General features: G+C 49.0%; 1 protein-coding gene across 1 annotated transcript in view; it reads right to left on the bottom strand.

Annotated features, from left to right (window-relative positions):
* NRL (neural retina leucine zipper) overlaps positions 1–3,145 on the bottom strand; it is a 46,544-nt gene extending 43,399 nt beyond the window's left edge. Inside the window, exon 1 of the mRNA XM_073575464.1 lies at positions 2,993–3,145. The gene's annotated coding sequence lies outside the window, so the exon portion shown is untranslated. The remainder of the gene's footprint in view (positions 1–2,992) is intronic.
* Positions 3,146–15,355: the final 12,210 nt, after the last annotated feature.

The raw sequence follows: 15,355 nt of genomic DNA, 5'->3' as shown, positions 1-15,355 counted from the left end.
GGTGAGTAAGTCAGTGTAAAAGCCAGATGGGAGATGGAAAGCCATTCAGTGATGCCAGAAGGGATGTTACACTGGAGGTCTTGCTCCAGTAATCTACATGTATGCTAGGAGATATGTAAGAAGGAACGGTTGTGAGATAAAGTTGATCATGGTTTACCAACCAACCTTCCAATGTGTATGGCAAACTACTGACTCTTTCCAGACAGTTTCCGGGGAAAATAGAGAGCCGCTAGATTGAATTGAAAAATCCAATTCCCAGGTGTAGACACTTAGCGATGTTTGGCAGCGTTTTTCTCCCCTCTCCCCACGAAAAACATGGATTACTCAGCCATCGATGTGTATGGGGAATGGGGAGAGACAGCTATCTAATTGCATAGGAGATGCAATGAATCCAATTTTCGGGTCAGATATGAAAATCTACTCCGCCACATCTACACCAATAGAAAATTACATGGAGTTTATTAAAGTTTTTTGAACTACAGACATTTATGACTTATCTGTTGGCTGCCTTGGACGGCACATGGTGTACAAGATCTGGACATGTTGGCGATACCCTCATTTACCATACTTATATGTCTACTGTGCATATGCCATAAATGTCTGTAGGAAGAATACCTTTTAAAAAAACATATGAAGCAAAAATTGCAGGGTGGTACAGGGACCCTTCTTGGGAATAGAGCAACTATTTAAACGAGCACAGTGGCAATATATGATCACATTTTTCTCACAAAGTACCAGAAGTAAATTTTGCCCAGCTCAAATGTTTTTTTTCATTTTGGTCACGGACTGCTCGTAATTCAGTTTTAAGCAAGCAAAATGTCTGGATAAATATCAGGATAATACTTTGTTACTATTTTTATTTCAACTGCTTAAAATCCTCATAGGTTGAACATTACATAAACAGAGATAATCCCTGAGAACATTATGCTCGTTTGAAGCGCATAGGCTTTGTATATATATATATATATATATATATATATATATATATATAAAATGTTCCACCTATGTGGATTGTAAAGAAAAGAGTGTCATTCTATCTTGATAATTAAGAGATCTTGCTTCTTTAAAATTAAACTATCGTCAGCCAACTTTTTACATTCCCTCATACTCAGGGACCTTCTTGAGTTCTCGAAGAGAGAGCCGCTTCCTCTCCTATGGCAGCGGCTTATGCCCAGGGAGAACAAAAGGATCGGTTGAAATTCAACATCCTGACGCTTTTCTGTCCTGACAACATCAAGAGTATAAGAAGGACATTACAGAACTAGACAGTTGCAGAGACGGGCGACCAAGGTTATTAAAAAAAGTAATGAGTGAACTACAATACCAAAACAGGTTATCAAACTTGGGGTGATTAAATTTGGAAAAACTAATGCTTTGGGGGATCTAACAACAATGTACAAATATGTGAGGGGACAGTAAAGATATCTTTCTAAAAATTATTTTACACCTAAACCTGCGACAGGACAAGGGGGCATCTTCTACGTCTAGAGGAAAGAAAGTTTCATCATAATCACAGACAGTGATTGTTTACTATAAGAACAATGAGATTATAGAACATGTTGTAATGGTCGATTCACTACAAAAGTACAAGAAGGGCCTGGATGCCTCTCTTAAAAAAATAGAATATTACTGGTTTTGGGCACTAGATCCTGTGGTGAGGCATTGATCCAGGGAACTAGTCTCTTTGCCACATGCTGAGTCGGGAAGTAATTTTTCCCTTAAAATGGGGCAATTAACATCTGCCTACTGATTTTTTTTGCTTTCCTCTTGATCAACATATTGGGTTATAGGGTAAACTCGATGGACTTATGCCTACCTTCAATCTTAAAAACTATACAAATTACTCTATCATTCAATCTTACCGATATCGGTAGGTTTAGATGACTTTAATCCAATGTATATGGAGGCCTTAATATAGTGGAGGTGTACAATTAAGGTACGAGATAAGAAAAATTTGAAGAAAGACATAGATAAAGAGGAGAAAGAGGGTATGGGAAAGATAGATGAGATGGATACACAGTCTCAGTAATCTTAAAATGGCTTAGATAACTCTGGACAATCTAGGAGAGGTCAAATCAAGAAAAAGTGGGAACAAAAAAACTCAGATGGCGAAAGAGGTGGACACAGAAATTAGTAGGGGAGTGGGCAGATATGTGCAAATAAGGAACTGACATGGGAACCCTAAGGATCACAGTCACCATAATGGTAAAAAGCGTCATTTGCATATTATAGATCTGAAAGTATCATTATCCCCAGCTGAAATCAAAATGATCAAAATGAAGTTCATTACAAATCAGTAACTTAACCATAACTACTAGTTAATAAATGTTAAATTTTATAGGCAAGAAAAACAACTTTCACTCAATCTGGTCAAATCTCAAGACCACCATAAGCATGAATGTGCAATAGTGCATGATGGACAGTCCTTGTGACTCTACTTATAACTTGCACTGCCCAGTATGCTGGCCGTCACACTGCCAGACTATAAAGTACAACTCTGATTGACTACGACTTATATAAGTGAGCTTCTTCATTTAAACTCAAATCCCTTATCACATTCTATACAGATAACATCCATCTAAATCGGTATATATGGCCTTTATGTACTGTGCATCTAATCAGATAACTGATTAACAATGCCCATCATCCATTAGACAATCAGCTGCAATCAATATCTAACCGTAAGATCCACACGCTGATGATGAGTAGATGATTGATTGCTTTTTGTGTGGCCTTGCAATTATAGACTATACCAAGATTTACTGCGGCCCTAATGAATGAGGGGAAATGACTTTACGAGTACAATTAACTCAGACAAGACATTTTTTAATTGTTTAGGGTATTATGTGACAGTCAGCCATTGAGAGACAGCACAAGTCAGACAGAACACACCTGTACCACACCATAGTGTGACAGAAAGCGAATCACACAGAGTGACAAAGTCCACACGTACAAGGTGCACAAGACAGGAGAACACAGGAGTCTAACTTACTCTGAGTGTGCAACACTGGTCAGCTCCTCCTGTCCTCTCCCTTTCCACAGATCCCCATGCAATTCCTGGGCAAAGCCTGCTCTGCCCCTGGTGCCAATCTCACTACCCTCGTGTCTCCTACCTGCCCCTAATCTGTTGCTTGTGCCCTGGGTGCAGGGGTTAAATAGCGGGCCTGTGAGCTCACGCTTATCTCATTATGGACTCTCCAATAGCAAAAGCCTGGGCACAGATAGGGAGGGAGAGGGCAGAGGGCACCGGGGAGGGGGGTGTGCTGGAAAATTATTCACAGAGTGTTACATCTGTCAGAGCTGGGCTAAATCTCTACAATAAGTAGAGAGGGTGGAGGGGCAGAAAGTACGAGGTAAGGGTGGGGGGGGAGTGTTAGAGTTGGAAAGTCTGGCTTTACCCTTACCTATGTAGTCTGTGAGTTCTGCCCAGTAACTAGATAGATGTATAGATTGACAGGCAGGATAGATAGATAGATATGAGATAGAATAGATACTAGATAGATAGATATGATAGATAAGATAAGATAGATAGGTAGATAGGAGATGGAATAGATACTAGATCGATACGATAGATAATAATAATAATCTTTATTTATATAGAGCCAACATATTCCGCAGCACTTTACAGTTTAGCAGTTTCAAATACAACAGTCATAAGTAACAACGTTAACAATAATACAATAATTAAAGCAAAATTAGACAACCCTGCTCGTGAGAGCTTACAATCTACAATGAGGTGGAGGAGATACAAAGTACAGGTGTGTATTTACAATGATGTATTTACAATGATGGTCCAGCCATCTTGAGGAGGTGGGGGATAGAGATAGTGAATGGGCTACACATACACACTTACACAGAAAATGACTGATAAGGGAACATGATAGGCTGCTCTGACCAAATGTGTTTTGAAGGAGCGCCTAAAACTGTGCAAGTTGTGGCTGGTCCTAATTTCTTGGGGTAGAGCATTCCAAAGGATTGGCGCAATGCGGGAGAAGTCTTGGAGTCTGGAGTGGGAGGTGCGGATTAGTGTAGAGGTTAGTCGAAAGTCATTTGCAGAGCGCAGCAATTGGCTAGACCGATAGACAGAAATGAGGGAGGAGATGTAAGGGGGTGCAGCACTGTGTAGTGCTTTGTGGGTGAGAACAAGTACTTTGAATTGGATCCTGTAATGAATCGGCAGCCAGTGTAAGGACTGGCGAAGAGCGGATGCGTCCAAGTACCGATTAGCCAGATGGACAACCCTGGCTGCTGCTTTAAGGATGGACTGGAGAGGAGAAAGTTGAGTGAGATAGATAGATAGATAGATAGATAGATAGATAGATAGATAGATAGATAGATAAATGATTGATAGAGAGATGACATATAATAGATAAATGAGAGATAGATAAATAAATACCATATATACTCGAGTATAAGCCGACCCGAGTATATGCTGACCCCCCTAATTTTGCCACAAAAAACTGGGAGAACTTATTGACTCGAGTATAAGCCTAGGGTGGGAAATGCTCCATAGATTATACCCCCATATTGTGTCCCCATAAGAAGCTCCATAGATTGTTCCCCCATATGCTGCCCCATAAGAAGCTCCATAGATTGTTCCCCCATATGCTGACCCCAGAAGAAGCTCCAGATTATTCCCCCATATTCTGCCCCCATAAGAAGCTTCATAGATTGTTCCCCCATATGCTGCCCCCATAATTAGCTCCATAGATTATTCCCCCATATGCTGCCCCCATAATTAGCTCCATAGATTGTTCCCCCATATGCTGCCCCCATAATTAGCTCCATAGATTGTTCCCCCATATGCTGCCCCCATGCTGCTGCTGCTGCATGTAAAAATAAAAAAAATGACATACTCACCTCTCCGTCGCTGGGTGTCAGGTGCCGGTGTCACTGCTGGCACCTGAGATACTCACGTGTCCTGCGTCCATGGCTGCTCACCGCTATCTGCCACATCATCGGTAAGTGACGTTCAGACTGCAGGGGGCGCGGCGCGCACTAACCACGTCACCGCGCCCTCTGCTGTCTGAAGTCACTGACCGATGACAGACAGCAGCAAGCAGCCATGGACGCAGGACAGGCGAGTATCGCTATACTTACCCGTCCTGACGCTGTGTCTTGAGCCCCCAGTTTCTCCCCGTGCTCTCTCTTCCTGCCTTCAGCGGTCATGTGGTACCGCTCATTAAAACTCATGAATATGCGCATATTCATGAGTTTTAATGTGCGGCACCACGTGACCGCTGAAGGCAGGAAGAGAGAGCACGGGGAGAAGCTGGGGGCTCAAGACACAGCGTCAGGACGGGTAAGTATGACCTGACACCCCCGCCCCCCCTCCCCCTCTGACCCCCTTTGTATATGACTCGAATATAAGACGAGAGGGGGACTTTCAGCCCAATTTTTTGGGCTGAAAATCTCGGCTTATATTCGAGAATATACGGTAATAGCTAGATAATAGATAATAGCTAGAGAGATAATAGAGAGATAGATAGATAATAGATATAGAGTGGGTAGATAGATAAATAGATAATAGATATAGGGTGGATAAAGATAAATAGATCCACTAGGACCAATAGGTCCACTCTTGCTCCCGTCACCAGCAGCATAACAGAATAGTCAGGCCATGGACCCCGCCGGGGCTGCCGCCCAAAAAGAGCTAGTGTTCCTACGGGAGAACCAAACCCGTATAATGTCTTTTATGAAGACTATGGACTCCCACCTGTCGGCCTTGCAGGCCGCTGATCCCGGCAACGCCTCCCAATTGGCCAGCCTTCAGCAGGAGCTGGATCAACAACGTGAAACCCAGGCCCATATTCTCTCCTATATGGCTTCGGTTGACGATCGGCTGCTTTCCCTTCAGTCGGCTTCTGCACGAGACCCGTCTAGCAGTCTTGACCCTGTACTGTCCCCGTCCCCTAGGCTTGGAAAACCGCCACGATATGGCGGCGACCCAAAGTTGTGCAGGGGCTTCTTGAATCAGTGCAGGTTGCACTTTGAACTCCTACCCCAGCAATATCCCACTGACCGGCCTAAAGTAGCCTTCATTGTGTCCCACTTGGAGGGAGAGGCACTCTCCTGGGTGAACCCCCTGTGGGAGCGGGACGATCCCATTGTCTCTAGTGTCCAGCCCTTCACGGACACTTTTCGCAAAGTTTTTGATGAGCCTGGAGGGTTGGCTTCCATAACAGAGTCCCTTTTCTGCCTCACTCAGGGTACTCTTACGGTCGGACAATATGCCATCCGGTTCCGTACCTTAGCCTCTGAGTTGGGGTGGAATAATGAGGCTTTGGTTGGGGCCTTCTGGCGTGGTCCCTCGGGCAAAATTAAGGACGAACTGGCAGGGCGAGATACCCCGACTACCTTGGAGGATCTAATTTCTTTGGCCACTCGAATCGACCTCCGGTTCCAGGAACGCGCTCGCGAGGCTGCTAGAGAGAGGAGACTGCTTGGACCATCTTCCTCTCTTCACAGGCCATCCAGTCCACGTCCTCTTGGGTCGTCCTCCAGTCCGGCGGCAGAGCCGATGCAAGTGGATCGGGTCAAGTTGGCAGAACAGCGCCGGAGGGAGATATTGACGGAGGGCTTGTGCCTATGTTGTGGCAGCATGTCCCACTTCCTGCATTCCTGCCCTGAGCGGCCGGGAAACTCCTCCACCTAGGCCACGTAAGAGAGGCCGTCCTAGGTGTGTCTCACTCCTCTCATCCCCTTACCCTTTCTGTTCAGCTGGTTTTTGGTCAGGGACTGCAAATCGGGGCCTTGCGCCAGGAGCAGATCGCGTTCTACGTCCTACCCAACCTATCCCACGCTCTGCTATTCGGCCTTCCCTGGTTTAGGACACATGAACCCATTCTGGATTGGCGTTCCGGTGAAATCCTCCGCTGGGGGCATCCTTGCCAAGAGAGGTGCCTGGGGCCCGTCCGTCCTGCCACTCCTCCGCCAGTCTCCTTGGGTCCTACGGGCTTACCTGCCGCATACTGGTCGTTTTCTGACGTGTTCGATAAGAAGGAGGCAGAGACACTTCCCCCACATCGTCCGTATGATTGTCCTATTGATCTATGACCCAGGACCACTCCGCCCAGGGGGGCGAATTTATCCCTTGTCTCCAGCTGAGACTACGGTTATGTCCGAGTACATTCGTGATAATTTAGCCAGAGGGTTCATATGGAAGTCTTCTTCTCCTGCCAGTGCCAGGTTCTTCTTCGTGAAAAAGAAAGACGGTTCGCTCCGCCCTTGCATTGATTTCCGGGGACTGAACGACATTACTATAAAGAACAAGTATCCCTTGCCGCTCATCCCTGAACTCTTTGACCGGCTACGTGGAGCCCGTGTCTTCTCGAAGTTGGATCTACGCGGAGCCTATAATCTCGTCCGCATTCGCTCCGGTGACGAATGGAAAACTGCCTTTAACACCCGGGACGGGCATTATGAATATCTTGTTATGCCCTTCGGCCTCTGCAATGCTCCCGCGGTGTTTCAGGAGGTCTTTAATGACATCTTCCAAGACCTGCTGTACTCCTGCGTGGTAGTATATCTAGACAACATCCTTATTTTTTCCCCGGATCTGGCGTCCCACAGGAGGAGTGTTCGTCAGGTACTGCAGCGCCTGCGGGAGAATTGCCTCTACGCGAAGCTTGAGAAGTGTCTCTTTGAGCAGTCTTCTTTGCCCTTCTTGGGCTACATTGTTTCGGATTCTGGGCTGGAAATGGATCCTGAAAAACTGTCGGCAATTCTTCAGTGGCCCCGTCCGGTGGGGGTCAAGGCGATTCAACGGTTCCTCGGCTTCGCCAATTACTATCGTCAATTTGTGCCACATTTTTCAACAGTCATCAAACCCATTTCCAGTCTCACTCGCAAGGGCATCAACTCCTCGTTCTGGCCTCCAGAGGCTGAAGAGGCCTTTTCCTGTTTGAAACAAACCTTTGCGACGGCACCTGTGCTACACCGACCCGAGGTTAACAAGCCATTCATTTTGGAGGTAGATGCATCATCCATGGGAGCTGGTGCAGTGCTCTCTCAGAGGTCCCCGTCCAGCCGGCTGGTTACCTGTGGGTTCTTTTCAAAGGCCTTCTCTCCTGCAGAGTGTAATTACTCCATCGGGGATCGCGAGTTGCTGGCCATAAAGTTGGCACTGGAGGAGTGGCGCTATCTTCTTCAGGGGTCGGTCCACCCGTTTACCATCTTTACTGACCACAAAAACCTTGGGTACCTCCAGTCAGCCCAGAGACTTAACCCCCAGAAAGCCAGATGGTCTCTCTTTTTTGGCCGGTTCGATTTTGAGCTGTGTTTTCGTCCCAGGCCTAAGAACGTCAAGGCAGATGCATTGTCCCGGTCTCTGCAGTCTCCTGATTTGATGGAGGAACAGACTCACATCATTGATCCAGCCAAGATCATCACAGTGGTCCCTGTGAGACTGATCACTCCTCCTCCAGGCAAGACCTACGTTCCTGAGGCAGACAGAAAAGAGGTGCTGCATTGGGGACATTCCTCTAAAATTTCTGGACATGTCGGAGTCAAAAAGACACTGGATCTCATTGCTCGTTTTTATTGGTGGCGTTCACTTTGCCAGGATGTGACTGACTTCACGGCTTCTTGTTCCTCTTGTGCCAAGGTCAAGGTTCCTAGACGGCCACCCTCCGGACTTCTGCTTCCTCTGCCGATCCCCTCGGCTCCATGGCAACATATAGCTTTGGATTTCATCACGGATTTGCCTAACTCATCCGGATGTACGACTATCCTGGTAGCGGTCGATTGCTTCTCCAAGATGGCCCATTTTATTCCTCTTCCCGCACTGCCTTCCGCTCCAGAGTTGGCGAAGATTTTTATCCAGCATGTCTTCCGCCTTCCCGGATTCCCGCAGCATATTGTCTCTGATCGTGGTGTACAATTCACCTCTCGATTTTGGAGAGCCTTATGTAAACATCTGGAGGTGAGATTGGACTTTTCTTCCGCGTACCACCCTCAGTCCAACGGTCAAGTGGAACGCGTTAATCAGGTGCTAGCGTCATATTTACGCCTGTTCTCTAATGCGCACCAGGATAACTTGGTCCATCTCCTCCCTTGGGCAGAAATCTCCTACAATAATCATTCCAGCGAGTCCTCGGCCAAGTCTCCATTTCTTGTGGTGTTTGGGATGTATCCTGGTATTCCTCTACCTATATCCGCTACCTCCGGTGTGCCTGCAGCGGATTCCCTGGCCATAGAGTTTTCCAAGATCTGGTCCGAGACTAAAGAGGCTCTAAAAAAGTTCGGGGAGCGCATGAAGAGACACGCTGACAAGAGACGCTTGGATTCTCCGACTTATCTCCCGGGCCAACAAGTTTGGCTTTCGGCCAAGTATATTAGGCTGAAGCTCCCTTCCTACAAGCTAGGACCTCGCTACATTGGGCCTTTCAAGATTCTCAAACGCATTAACAACGTATCCTGCAAGTTGGAGTTGCCCGCCTCGCTCCGAGTTCCCAACACCTTCCACGTCTCTCTCCTTAAGCCGGTTGTCTTGAATCGCTTCCACCCGGCTCCGAACTCTTCTCCTCTACCTGTCAGTTCTGATGATGTCTTTGAAGTGAGAGACATTTTGGCCTCGAAAAGGGTGAGGGGTAAAACATTTTTTCAAATCGATTGGAAGGGTTTCGGCCCCGAGGAGAGATCTTGGGAGCCGCAAGAGAACATCAATTCCCCACGCATTCTTAAGAGGTTTTTATCCAGACACAGTGGAGGGGGTGTAAGAGAGGGGGTACTGTCAGCACCGCCATGGCTGGTCCCGCTGCCGCCGCTGTACTCACCGCTGGCCCCGCTGCCGCTTCTGCCTCCAGCCCGGGTTCCTCCTCCCTTACTGCTCCGGCGCACGCCTCTGGTCCTCCTCCTTTCCGGCGGGCGGCTTCCCGGCGCGCTCCTCCTCTTCCCTCGGCCACACGCACTGTGCCTCTGCGCACGCGCCAGGGCGTCAGACCGTGTGTCCCTGCTGTGCTGCTGCCCGCCAGCGTGACCTGACCCGGATCCACCTCCTGACCAAATCAGGGGCCACCACCAGGTATTTCAGGCCGCCCTCCCTTAGTGGAGGCGACTGACGATTGAGTTAGTTTCTCGCTGTGTCCAGGCCCTGCTCGCTTCCGCTAGTCCCTTGCTTCAGCTCGCTCTCCTGGTTCCCGTGGTTCTCCTGCCTGTACCTCTGCTAACCCTTTTGTGTCTCCTTTCCTTTTGCAGTACGCCTCTCCCCTGCCTCCTCCAGGTTCCCGCTGTCCTCCACCGTTCCGCCTCCTACTCTCTCCTCCCCCGGACTCTGGATATCCCAGACATCTCGCCGGATTGCCAACAGCTCACCAGCTGCTCATCCTCTTGAGCCGACCCCTGGTCCTGGCTGCCGTGATGCTTGAACTCCTCGAGCCTGCTCCCAAACGGTCCCTGTATAGGGGTCGGTCCACCTGGTGCGCTCGCTCGGGGAGGTTTCAGCGTCACAGTCCAGTGGGTCCACTCTTGCTCCCGTCACCAGCAGCGTAACAATATTCTTTCTCTCTCTCTCGCTCTATATACATAGAATACCTTTAAAAAGTATCCATACTTCATGAACTATTCAGCCCCCTGTAGTCTGATACCCCTAAAAAACTCCTGAGCAACCATTTGCCATTTGAAGTCACAAAATTAATAAACTGAGATCATCTGTGTCAAATGTATTCTCAATATAACTACAGCTGTTCTGTGAAGGCCTCAGAGGTTAGTTTGAGAACATAAGGAATCAAACAGCATCATGAAAACCAAAGAACACACCAGACAGGTCAGAGATAAAGTTGAGGAGAAGAGTGAATCAGGGTTAGGTTATAAATATTAGCCCAAGCTCTAAACATCTCACGGAGCACTGCTCAATCCATCATCCAAAAATGGAAGGCGTATGGTAGAACTGCAAACCTACCAAGACATGGCCATCCACGTAAACTGGCATCCCAAGCAAGAAAAACACTAATTAGAGAAGCAATCAAGAGGCCGATGGTCACTCTGGAGGAGGTGCTGTAAGGGGGTGAAGTGCAGGAAGAGCCGGGGGAGGGCTGCCTCCTCTACTCTGTGCCTGGAACCATTGAGCAGGGCAGCAGGTTCCCTGGGGGACAGAGAAGAGGCTGGGCACAGGAAGACAGCCGAGCAGAGAGTGGGAAAAGAGCGCGCGCTTTCCTCAGAGCAGCCTGGACTGGAGACGGGAGAGGATGCTGACACAGACGAGGAGAGAGAAAGAGCTCCTGTTCACAGAGTAAAAACCGCGCACAGAGACTGCAGACCATGAGTAGGTGAGGCCGGGTATTGTAGTGACAGTAAAGGTGCGTTCCGATCCCTGTGGAAAGACTGAGACCTGTGCAGAAGCGGAGGCCTGTATAGAGACAAAGGCCAGAGCCGAGACCGTAGCCCATGACTACATGAAGCTGGAGTCTGCAGTGACAGATGAGGTGTGTCCTGACCCCCGTGTGAAGACTGTGTCAAGTGCAGAGACAACAGCTCATGCAAATATAGCAGCTAGTGCAGAGACAGCAGCTAGTGCACAGACAGCAGCAAGTACAAAGACAGCAGCCCGTGCAGAGACAGTGATCCGTGCAGGGACCGTGACCCCCGCGCGTAGCTCCGGTACCTGCAGGGCTGGTGCAGAGCCCCTGATTCCTGCTGAGAGATCTAACAGGGGACATGTTGTTTCCCCTGGGAGGGGCTGTTGTGCTTAGACAAAAAGACTCAGAGCAGAGGGGACCCCGTTTGTCCAGTACCCCCTCTGCTCCTGCAGTTACCCTTGAGACCCCAGCAGAGGATTGTAAAGACAACAGAGTAGAGAGAGACTTCAGATGACAAGCGCCGCTGGTGATTCGGTGCCAATGTGGGAGAAGTCCGACTTCAATCAAGACCCCTATGGACTGATAAGTTCCCTCATAAGAAAACTCTGTATAATACTGTTTAATCCTGGTTTGGCCTTTTTGACTGTTTTTTCCTATTACCAACCCTTGCACCGTTATTTTGTATTAATCCCTGTAAATAAACCTCCCCTTTAACTGTTGGGCCGTCTGTTCCACGGTGACATACGCAGCACATGCACCTTATTACAGTGCAAAGATCAACAGCTCAGGACAACTATTAATTGCATACTCCACAAATCTGGCCTTTATGGAAGAGTGGCAAGAAGACAGCAATCTTTGAAAGCAATCTATAAGAAGTCCCATTTTCAGTTTAAAAAAAGCCATGTAGGGGAAACAGGTAGAATGTGGAAGAAAATGCTATTGTTAAATGAGATCAAAGTAGAACTTTTTGGGCTCAGTGCAAAACGCTATGTGTGGCGGAAAACTAACACTGCACATCACCCTGAAACACCATTCCCCACCGTTAAATATGGCGATGGCAGAGTAATGCGGTGGGGATGCTTTTCTTAAGAAGATACAAGGAAGCTGGTCAGAGTTGATGGGAAGATGGATAACGCTAAATACAGGGCAATCCTGGAGGAAATCCAGTTAGAGGTTGCAAAAAGACTTGACACTGGGGTGTTGGTTCACTTTCCGGCAGGACAACAACCCTAATCATGCTGCCAGAGTTACAATGGAATGGTTTAGTGTTACGGGCTGGCGGAACGAACCAAATAATAAAGATGGTATTTAGGTGCGTTCGCAGCCCGGGGTCCACCGTACAGAGGTGTTAACTGCTGCTCGGTAATGGCGGATGCTATATGGCGGTATAATAACGGGACACACGGGGTTAACCTCACCCAATGTGTACAGAGGCGGACTCTTATCTCTCAGAGCCGCACAACCACCAAATAATAAATGCCGTAGCCTGTTATTGCTCACAGAGCTCGGCAGTGTGAGCGCTAGGGTATAGTCACAAAACTCCGCCCTTAGACCGCAGGACTGAAGTCCCTCTAGACCGCTAGCGCTTGGCACCGCGACTGCAATGCCAGCAAGGGTTAAATCACGTGTGCAAGTGTGCACAGTACCACTCAGGTGGATGCCACTAATCGCCCTGGGTTGGGCCAGGTAAGCGCACAGGTTGGGCAAGGCGTTGCACCCGCGTGGCTGTCACTTGCCGCGGTTCGATAGTGCCCTGCAGTGGGCGACACCATCGGACGCTAGTGTGCAGATGGCTGGTATGCACTGTGGCATATAGACTAGCCACTGACAGGCGCTGACTCGGACTCTAAAACCTAACCACATTCGTATTATCAGAGGAAAGGGGTTTCATAATGAGTCAGTCACCAGATACATGCATCCATCATCATACACTCCAAACTATTTCAGTCTATACCAGCGCATGGGAAATCGGCCATGCGAACCTTTTATAGCCACGGGCGTCCGGGACCTTCCTGGCTTCTCGGATGGGCCAATCCGAACACGAACAGGACCTGAGCACGTGACCCTCGATCTCCAATGGGAGATCACTCCACGGGCATGCTCAGTGGCCCGACATGAGGACTTAGTCCCTGGAGAATCTCGCTACTGAGCAGCATGCATTGTCATAGCTGTGCCAGAGGTGGCAGCAGCAAGCAAACCCATGGAGTTGGCCTGGGCAGAGCACCGGGACCGACGAATCTGCTGAGCAGGCTCCTCTGCGGCCGAAGAAGAATGGGATACCGCTGGGTGCAAGGCTCTGGATTCCTGCTGTGCAGTGGCAGGAACCCGACACCTAACATTTAGATCAAAGCATTTTCATGTGTGTGAATGGCCTATGTAAAGTCCAGACCTAAATCCCATTGAGAATCTGTGACAAGATTGGAAAATTGGAGTTTCAAAGATTAATGGGCAATAATTGCTGCTTCTAGATTTGCAAAGCTGGTGGAGATATACCCCAAAAGACTTGCAGTAGTAATTGTAATGAAAGGTTGTCCTCAGTAACGTGGCTACCGGGGGGGGCAGAGGGGGCGGCGGCCCCGGGCCCCGTGCTCTGAGGGGGCCCACCCGGAGCTATGCTGCGGCAGAGCAGGGAGAATCGATCATCTCCCTGATCTGCTATGTTCTCTTATGTTCTGTATGCACAGGACCTGTGATGAGGTCACAGGAGGGAAGGAGTCAGGGGTCACATGATCAGAGGCCTCTGTATGCTACTGGTTCTGGTTGACATGGTGCTGGATGAGGGGAAATTTATGTGTGCGGGTCAGGAGGGGTTTACAGTGTGGATGTAGCAGAGCTGTATGTGTACAAGGTGTACGGAGCGGAGCCGTGTGTGTACGAGGTATACGGAGTGGAGCTGCGTGTGTACGAGGTGTACGGAGCGGAGCCGCGTGTGTACGAGGTGTATGTACATGTGGAAGGGGCCCAGATTGGGGGGTAGTCCACTGCTTACCGTGCAGAGACGAGACGGAGGCAGATTTTCAGGTACAACAGGTCCGAGTTTATTGACCGTCATCCTGACGACAGTAGCTATACACCGCAGCTCCTTTACAGCTCTCCGTATTCAGGCCCGGGTACCATCACCTTCCTTCAGTCGTAGTGACGTTCCTCGCGGATCTTTCGCTGGGGCTGCCCTAGGCCTATCTACAGCCAGCGCTTCACCAGTACGAGGTCGTCGTCCAATCGGTATCCCCGTGGCCTCGTCTGTCCTGCGGTTCTTTGTGTCAGGGCCACACCCCTGACTGTCTCTTCCTATCAGTCCCCTGGTCGAGCTCTCCACCATTGTCAGTCTTCCGTACTGAGTCTTCTCCTCCTGAGCTCCTCCCGGGACTAACCTAGCCTGGAACCCTGTCCTGTCCTATTTATCCCCTTCCTCGGGAATTTCCCTCCTGGGGTCCTATCTCCCCGCCCCCATGACTAAGCTGTTTCTAAAGCCCTAAGCTGCTGTCAAGTCCTGAACTACGCTCCCCCTTGCCATGTTGTGGTCAAATCTAGGTACTGCAGGCACTCCTTTTCCATCTTCCCCATCTGTTTCTCTTCTGTCATTACAAACATCCGACTACAGTGCACAAACCGTCCCTTCAGTCAAGTCCGTCCGTCAAGTCACCTTCCCCACATACGAAGTGTATGGAGTGGAGCCGCGTGTGTACGGAGTGTACGGAGCGGAGCCGCGTGTGTTCGAAGTGTACGTAGCGGAGCCGTATGTGTGTACAAAGTGTACGGAGCAGAGCAGAGCCATGGGTGTATGGAGTGGAGCCGCGTGTGCATGGAGTGGAGCCACGTGTGTATGAGGTGTACAGAGCGGAACCGCGTGTGTACGAGATGTATGGAGCAAAGACACATGTGTACAAGGTTTACGGAGTGTAGTCATGTGTAAACAAGGTGTACGGAGCAGAGCCGCATGTGTACGAGGTTTACAGAGTGAAGCCATGTGTGTATGGAGTGGAGCCATGTGTGCAAGGTGTACGGAGCCTAGCCATGTGTGTATGAGGTGTGCGGAGCCATGCGTGTACAAGGTGTAT

The sequence above is a fragment of the Dendrobates tinctorius genome, unplaced genomic scaffold, assembly GCF_039654945.1.
Source record: "Dendrobates tinctorius isolate UK_male_01 unplaced genomic scaffold, ASM3965494v1 ptg000044l, whole genome shotgun sequence".
NCBI classification, from domain to species: domain Eukaryota; kingdom Metazoa; phylum Chordata; class Amphibia; order Anura; family Dendrobatidae; genus Dendrobates; species Dendrobates tinctorius.
Note: the sequence above shows the minus strand (reverse complement) of the source record. Positions and strands in the feature narration are given on the sequence as shown.